Source organism: Callospermophilus lateralis, chromosome X, assembly GCF_048772815.1.
Source record: "Callospermophilus lateralis isolate mCalLat2 chromosome X, mCalLat2.hap1, whole genome shotgun sequence".
NCBI lineage: Eukaryota > Metazoa > Chordata > Mammalia > Rodentia > Sciuridae > Callospermophilus > Callospermophilus lateralis.
The window spans coordinates 48,484,816-48,494,437 of record NC_135325.1 but is presented as its reverse complement, the minus strand read 5'-3'; positions in this window follow the sequence as shown (position 1 = coordinate 48,494,437).

Genomic DNA, 9,622 nt, shown 5'->3' with positions numbered 1-9,622 from the left:
GTACAACCACAAGAAGAGGATCCTAGTTAGAATAAGGTATAGTCCGTGTATGTATAATATGCCAAAATACATTTTACTGTCATGTATATCTAAAAAGAACAAATAAAATTAAAAAATTATTTAAGTTCTTATGAGCGGGTATGTAGATTATTTCAAATCTTTTGCCATAGTTAACAATGAAACTACAAATATCCTGTGACCACATTGGAATTTATCTCTAGGTATTTCTAGGTCCCAAGATATGTCATTTAGTTTTTTAAAGATATTACCAAACTGATCACTATAAGACTTTTACTCTAAGCAGCAGCAATGCACAAAGTCACAAAATGACTGTTTTCTTCCACTCCTTTTTTTTTTTTTTTTTTTTGGTACTTGGGATTAAACCCAGAGGCACTTAACAACTGAGCCACATCCCAGCCTGTTTTTATATTTTATTTAGAGACAGGGTCTCACTAAGTTTCTACCACTAAGTTGTTGAGGCTGGCCTTAAATTTGCAATTCTCTTGCCTCAGCCTTCCAAGCTACTGGGATCACAGGCATGCACTGCTGCACCCAGCAGTTTCCTTCCACTCTTAAAATGCATTTTGTTGTTATGTTTAACAATCTTTGCATATCTGAAAGACAAAAAATTTACCCTTTGGTAGTTTGTAATTGCATTTATTATATTGTAGATGGTGTACCTTTTCATCTATATGAAAACCATTTTTATGTACTTTGAATATTAATTCATCTGTTTTGCTGATTTCATGATTGTTGTTTTGGTAATTTCCCTTACTAACTGTATATAAAGGGATTTTTTTGTTATATGTCTTACAGAACTTTTACTAGCTTCTGAATTGCTTTTTAAAAATTTGTTCTTTTTAGATATACATGACAGTAGAGTGTATTTGACATATGATATATACATGGAGTATAACTTATTCTATTTAGAATCCCATTCTTGCAGTTGTACATGATGTAGAGTTGATGGTATTTCCCATAGAGAAAAAATTATATATATATATATATACACACACACACATATATATATCTCCCCACTTTTTTTTAAATGGACTCTTACTGTATTTTCCAGGTTGGTCTTGAACTGCTGGGCTCAAGTGATCCTCCTTCTTTAGCCTCCTGAGAAGCTGGGACAACATGTGCATGCCACTGTACCCATGTCTTTTTATATTATTTTAATTAACAAATATTAATTGTATACATTTATGAGGTACAATATGATGTTTTTAAAAAATTTAAAAAATATTTTTAGTTGTAGATGAACACAGTATCTTTATTTTGTTTATTTCTTTTTTTTTTTTTTTTTTGGTTATGTGGTGCTGGGGATTGAACTCAGGGCCTAGGTAAGTGCTATACCACTAAGCCACAATCCCAGCCCCAATATGATGTTTTGATATATTCATACAACATGGATTAATTAAATCAAGCTAATTGAATCTATTATCTCACACTTTTTTTGTAGTAAGACATTTACTTTACTTTCTTAGCTATTTAAAAATACACATCATTATTTTTAAGTAAAATCACCCTGCTCTGCAATAGATTTCAAAAAGAGATCCTGCATCATTATGTTACCTGAAATAAGCCAGGCAGAGAAGGACAAATGCTCCCTGATTTGGCTCATATGTAGAATATAAAAAAGGGTTGATATCATAGAGGTTGAAAGTATAATGGTGGTTACCAGAGGCTGGGGAGAGTGGAGATGGGGAAGGAGGAATTGGAAATGGTTGATCAATAGATACTAGTTGGATAGGGGTTTGGAGTTTTGGTGTGCTATTGAACAGTTATGAGACTATACATAATGATAAAGTACTGTATATTTAAAAAAGCTAGAAGAAAAAATTTTGAATGTTTTCACTATAAAGAAATGATAAATGTTTGAAGAGATTAATGTTTACCCTGATTTGAATATACATAAACATGTGTATACATGTATAATATTCTAGTTTTTATGTATGAGATAAAAATAGATTTAAGGGCTGGGTGAGGTAGTTTATGCCTGTAATCCCAGCAACTCCGGAAACTGAGGCGAGAGGATTGCAAGTTCAAGGCCAGCCTCAGCAATTTAGTGAGGCCCTAAGTAACTTAGTGAGACCCTGTCTCAAAATAAAAAAAAAAAAAAAGATTGAGAGGACTGGGGATGTGGCTTGGTGGTTAAGTGTTCCTGGGTTCAACCCCTAGTACCAAAAATTATTTTTAAAAATAAATAAATAAATTTAAGGGCTAAAAGTAGCTCAGTAGTAGAGTGCTTGCTTCGCATGTGGAAGACCCTGGGTTCAATCCCTAGTGCTGCCCAAAATAGTCAATTAAAATATCATAAACTTCCCTCTCTTTCTTTTTTGTGGTACTGAGAATTTAGTTCAGGGATGCTTTACCACTGAACTACATCCCAAACCCTTCTTATTTTTTATTTTGTGACATAAAATGTTTTTGTGCCACAACACGCAACTAAATCAGTCAGGGTCACTCCAGGTGAATTGGGCTGGCTACTAAATAATCACACAACACAGAAAGTACCTTTTTCTTGGGGTTCAGCGAAGGCTCCTCTGCCCCAGCTCCCACAAGGAAAGCAAGAGGGGCAGAAGAAAGAGAGAGCATACCTGAGACCATCCTATTTACTGAGGGGAGCTCAGTAAACATTCCATCCAAAAAAGGTAAGGGGTAATATTACAAAGGAACAAGAAGGCAGCCCACTTCCATTGGGTAACGCCCACTCCCAGTGCTTCACTCCCCTGCTGAGCGGAGGAGGGTATCCCCCTGTTTCTGTGTGCAGCGGAAATCAGTCTCCACATTTCCATTGCTCAAAGCTAGGGGGCGCTCAGCTCCTATGTGGCAGCTCCCAACATTTTTGCTAAATTGCTGAGGCTGGCCTTGAACTTCTGATCCTACTGCCTCGGCTTCCCAAGTTGTTGGGATTACAGGCATATGCTACTCCAACTGGCCTCATTCCTCTTGCCTAACTGAAACTTTGTACCCTTTATATGATTATCCAAAGGAATTAATATCAATATTTTGAAGAGACACCTGTATTCCCATATTTAATTGCTGCACTAGTCACAATAACCAAGATATGGAAACATATTGGTACATAGACACAATGGAATTCTATTTGGCTATAAAATCAATGAAATCCTGTCACTTGTGATGACGTGCATGGAACTGGAGATCATTATGTTAAGTAAAATAAGGAATACACAGAAAGACAAGTACCTCATGATCTAATTCATATGTACAATCTAAAAATATGATTTTTATATACTTAAATTCACCAATCTTTTTTCCTCTCTCTAGTACTACTGGATAGAACCCAGGGGCATTCTGCATCTGAGTTACACCCCCAGTCCTTATTAGTTTGAGACAGGGTCTTGTTAAGTTGCACAGGCTGACCTCAAACTTGCCATCCTCCTGCTTCAGCTTCCAGAATAACTAGGATTACAGGTGTACACCACAGATAATCTTTTATCTTTTGTAGCTTTGTTAGTTTGCTTATTTTTTGTGGTGCTGAGTATTGAACCCAGGGCCTCAAGCATGCTAGGAAAGCACTATACCATTGAGCTACAGCTCCAGCCCTTTAATTGAAATATATTTTTAAAAAACTTAATTTTTTTAGTTGTAATTGGACACAATACCTTTATTTTACTTATTTACTTTTTATGTGGTGCTGAGGATCAAACCCAGTGCCTTGCACATGCTAGGCGAGCGTTCTACAACCTCAGCCCCCTTTAATTGAAATATTATGTACAAAAGTGTACATTATTACACATGTCACAAGCATGTCCAATGAATTTTCAAAAACTGGATAATTCCATGTAATAAGCACCCAGATCAATAAACAGAAGAGCACCAGTACCCTGGAAGCTTATTTTGTGCTTCCATTGAGTTACTGACTGCTTCTTCCCACACAAAGGATTCTGTTAGCTTTCTATGGCTTCATTTTAAAAATATATCATTTTTAGTCAGGTGCAGTGGCAAATACCTATAATTCCAGTGTCTGAGAATGAGGCAGGAGAATTGCAGTTTTGAGCCTCAGCAACTTTAGCAAGACCCTGTCTCAAAATATAACAAATAAATAAAAAGGTGTGGGGATGTAACTCAATGGTAGAGTACCTCTGAGTTCAATCCCCAGAACCAATAAATAAATAAGTCAATTCAAATAAAATATATCATCAAAACTTTTTTTGCAGGAGGATAGGGGGTGAGTCTAGGATCCATTTTTTTTTTCAGATTACCATCCTATTGTCCCAACACCATTTATTGAATAATCCATCTTTTGTCTACTGATATGACATTTGATATTGATCATATAACAGTTTCTTTTAGGTATTTGGACCTATTTCTGAACTCTTGTTTCATTGATGTGTCTCTGTTTATGGTTTCAAGGAGGGGAGTGACGTGAAGTAAGTCCTTAGAAGATCACTCTGAGTTGGGCCTGGTGATACACACCTGTAATCCCAGCTACTCAGAAGTCTGAGGCTGCAGAATTGAAAGTTCAAGGCCAGCCTCAGCAACTTAGTGAGACCCTGTCTCAAAATAAGATATTGAAAGGACTGAGGATATAGCTCAGTGGTAAAGTGCCCTATATTCAATCCCCAGTCTCCCTCTCTCTCTCTCTCTCTCTCTCTCTCTCTCTCTCTCTCTCACACACACACACACACACACACACACACACTAACCACTCCAGCTGTGCATGGAGAATGGACTATGTAATGGAGGAATAGGCAGAGTATAAGTAGATAGACAATTTTGTAGGAATATTGTAGTACTTTGAGAGACAATAATGACTTTATTTGGGAGGTACAGTAGGATAGACCCAGGTGGTCAGATCTGAGTTATGGTATGGGTATTTAATTCATGTGTCAGTACTACCCAACATTTGTAATTTCTGTGTCTTTATAATGTATTTTCATATATCATAAGGCCAATACCTCTTCATTACTCCTCTTTTTTCATAGATTTTTTTCCTGGCATTTCATGATTACCTCATTTTTATATGGACTTTAGAATCAGTTTTTCTAGTTTCAAAAACTCCTGTTGGAGTTTTAATCATTATCAAGTTAAACTTATAGATTAATATAAAGATAAGAATGAACATGTGTGTACTATGAGTCATCCTATTCAACAACAGGACATTTCCCAAGACTTTGTATTCCCCAGAATTGGATAATGACTTTTTCATTCACATCTTGTATATTTCACACTTTTTAGTCCTGAGTATTTTTTGGTAATTGCTATTTGAAATGGAGTTTTCTCTACCATTATATTTTGATCATCAATTATTAAAATCTCAAACACAAACGTATAAAATATAATGAATGTTAAAATTTCTCATATTTGTTTCAGATCATTGTTTTTTTTAGTTGCTTAGTAGTGCTGGGGGATGAAACTCAGGGTCTTGGGCATGCTGGGAAAGTGCTGTACCACTAAACTATACCACTGGCCCTTTTAATCTTTCCTTTCTTTCTTTTGTTGAAAAAAGAAGATATATTTAGAATTAGACAGCTGGACTCTGTCTAGATGAGCCCAATTTTGTTGGCAAAGTCTAAAACATCATAACCAGGAGCCAAACGTCTGCCTTCTTCTTTCCATGAGGCCTGATCAGGGTTTTAATTGGTCCCATTAATGTCATAGAGCTTCTTTTTTTTTTTTTTGTTTACTTTTTTTTTAATTTTATTTTTTTATTGGTTATTCAAAACATTACAAAGATTGCAGAATCACATCGGTTACACATCCACATTTTTACATAATACCATAATAGTAACTGTTGTATTCTGCTACCTTTCCTATCCTCTACTATCCCCCCTCCCCTCCCCTCCCATCTTCTCTCTCTACCCCATCTACTGTAATTCATTTCTCTCCTTATTTTTTCCCATTCCCCTCACAAACTCTTATATGTAATTTTGTATAACAATGAGGGTCTCCTTCCATTTCCAAGCAATTTCCCTTTTCTCTCCCTTTCCCTCCCACTTCATGACTCTGCTTAATGTTAATCTTTTCCTCCTGCTCTTCCTCCCTGCTCTGTTCTTGGTTGCTCTCATTATATCAAAGAAGACATTTGGCATTTGTTTTTTAGGGATTGGCTAGCTTCACTTAGCATAATCTGCTCTAGTGCCATCCATTTCCCTGCAAATTCCATGATTTTGTCATTTCTTAGTGCTGCGTAGTACTCCATTGTGTATAAATGCCACATTTTTTTTATCCATTCATCTATTGAGGGGCATCGGGGTTGGTTCCACAGTCTAGTTATTGTGAATTGTGCTGCTGTCATAGAGCTTCTTTACAACTACTTTGATCTGATGTTTGCTGGCCTTGACATCTACAATGAACACAAGTGTGTTGTTGTCTTCAATCTTCTTCATAGCTGACTCAGTGGTCGGGGGAACTTGATGATGGCATAGTGGTCAAGCTTGTTCCTCCTGAGGATATTTGGCCTGCCTTGGGAGCTGCAATGTCTTGGGTCACCAGTGGGTAGGTGATGTGCAGATCTTCTTCTTTTTTATGGCTGTGGACACCCTCAACACTGCCTTCTTGGCCTTCAAAGTTTTTGCTTTGGCTTCAGCTTTGGGAGGGGCACCATCTTGGTGAAAAAGCTTACCTTTTCTTTTGAGACATGGTTTTGCTAAGTTGCTTAGGCTGGCCCTGAACTTGTGATCCTCCTGCCTCAGATTTCTGAGCAGCTGGGATTACAGGTGTGCATCATCTTGCCTGGCAAGATCATTGTTGTTTTTTAAAGAATAAAATGATTATGGACAACATTAAAACCTTTCCCATCTCATTAATCTCCTTTCCTCCCTACATGTAAACTGATACTGGAAAGTATCCCCTGTTACACTAATATGCACCCATAAATGTTATATAGCATCCTATTGGACCTACTTTTCTTGAGAACCCTGATTAATAAGGATTTTGGTACCAAGAGTGTTTCTAGAGGAACAGAATCCTGTGGATAATTTTTCTGAATTGGTTCTGGAGTTTTTAGAATTGCTCCTCTGATACAACTAGGTTTAAATGCAATAATCATTCTATTTACAATGGTAAAGAGGGAACTGGGGAAATGGAAATAGACTTTTTAGGAATTGCTAATCACCAGCTCTGAACTTCCATTAATTCTAGGAGACACAAAATATCACTGTGGTCCATCAATCAAAGTAAGGATTGATGGTGGTCAGGCGATCAAAGGAGTTTTATCTCAGGTCCACCTCACAACGGATCTGGTGGGTCCTTGATCCCATTCGATGGTTATTTTACCATTCTGGCTTGCATTATTTGTAATATGCATAGTCAGCAGCTAGCAGAATCCCGATATTGTCTATCTTATGGACTGTGGGTTATTATGGTAGAAAAGGCCAAATGCAAACCACTAGAACTGCCTCTACCTAGGAAAATAGTAAACCAAAACCAATATTGTATTCCTGGAGGGATTTATTTCCTTGGGAGATTAGTGCCACTACCAATACTTGAAGGATGCAGGGGTGATGACTCCTACCACATCCCTATTCAACTTGCCTATTTGGCATGTACAGTCGACAGATGGATCTTCGAGAATGACAATGGATTATCAAAATCTTAACCATGTGGTGACTCCAATTGAAGCTTCTGTACCATATGCAGTTTCATTGCTTGAACAACTCAAGACATCCCCTGGTATTTGGTATGCAGCTGTTGATCTAGAAAATGATTTTTCCCTAAATGCCTATAAGTAAAGACCACCAGAAATCGTTTGCTTTCAGCCATCAAGGCCTGTAGTACTGTCTTATCCCAGGGGTATATAAACTTTCTACTCTATGTTATAGTTTAGTCCACAAGGACCTTGCTTGCCTTCACCTTCCACAAAATGCCAGTGATTCATTGTATTGATGACATTATGATGATTAGACTTAATGAGAAATCAGTACCAACTACTGTAGATTTGCTGGAAAGACATTTGTATGTCAGAGGTTAGGAAATAAATCTAACAAAAATTCAAGGCCCTCCATCTCAGTGAATTTTCTGTGGATCCAGTGTGTGGGGGTATATTGAGAAAGCTTTTTTTTTTTTTTTTTTGCATACCGGGCATTGAACTCAGGGGCACTTGACCACTGAGCCACATCTCCAGCCCTATTTTGTATTTAGAGACAGGGTCTCACTAAGTTGCTTTGCACCTTGCCACTGAGGCTGGCTTTGAACTCGTGATCCTCCTGTCTCAGCCTCCCAAGCTGCTGGGATTACAGGCATGCACCACCGTGCCTGGCTTGAGAGAGCCTTTTAAAGAAGGTTGAGTTGTTGCACCTGGCCAAAAAAGATGCATGATATCTAGTGGGCCTCTTTGGACTTTGTAAGACAACATATTCCCAATTTAGGTGTGCTACTCTGACCCCTTTACAAAGTGACCTAAAAAAGCTGCTAGATTTTTAAAAAAAATTACTTGAGATAGAGTTTGGTTATATTGCCCTGACTGGTCTCAAACCCCTGGACTCAAAGTATCCTCAGTTTCCTGGGTACTGGGGTTACAGTAATGTGCCACCATGCCCAGCTTGAACACTTCTAGTTTTAAGTGGAACTTAGAACAAGATAAGGCTCTGTAACTGGCCAGATTGCCATGCAAGTTGCTCTGTCAGTTGGGCCATATGCTCCAGCAGATCCAACAGTGCTTGAAGTGTTAATGGCACATAGGAATGCTGTTTGGAGTGTTTAGTAGGCCCCTATGAATCACAGCATACACCATTAAGAATTTGGACCACAGCCCTGCCATTCTCTGAAGATAACTATTTTCCTTTTGAGAAACAGCTTTTAGCTTGCTACTGGGCTTTAGTAAAGACTGAACGCTTAACCTTGGATCACCAAGTACCATGTGACCTGAGTTTCTCATCATGAACTAGATATTGCCTGACCCACCAAGCTACAAATTTGGGCATGTACAGCAGCTTTCAATTATAAAATGGAAGTGGTAGGTAGGGTTGTGCTTGAGCAGGCACTGGAGGCATAAGTTAGGTGAAGAAGTGGCCTAAATGCCTATTGTCCCACTCCTGCTATATTACCTCCTCTCTGATCAATTGGCAGACTAAAGGAAGACTTTGGGGCTCCATGATGGCTCTTCATGAGATGCAGGTACTACTTGAAAGTGGAAAGCTGGGACACTATAGATACTTTCCTGAAACGCAATGTGGAAAAGAAAACTTCCTAGTGGGGAGAATGTTGGACATTGCATCTTGTTGTTCACTTTTACTTAAAAGGAAAAATGGCAAGAAGTTTGAGCACATATTTATTCATGGACTTTGGCTAATATTTTATTTTATTTTTGCAGTACTGGGGATTGAGCCCAGAGGCATAACCACTGAACCACATCCCCAGCCATTTTTTAATCTTTATTTTGAGACAGGGTCTCACTAATTTGCAAAGTTTGGCCTGGAACTTGCAATCCTCCTGCCTCATCCTCTTGAGTTGCTGGGATTACAGGTGTGCACCACCACTCTTGACTGGACAATAGTTTAGATAGATGGTCAGGGCCTGAAAAGGAACATGATTGGAAAATTGCTGACAAGGAGACCAGGGGCAAAGGTATGTGCATAGGCCTTTCGGAGTGGGCAAAAAAGCCTGGAGATATTTGTGCCCCATGTGAATTCTAACCAAAGAGTGACCTCAGCAG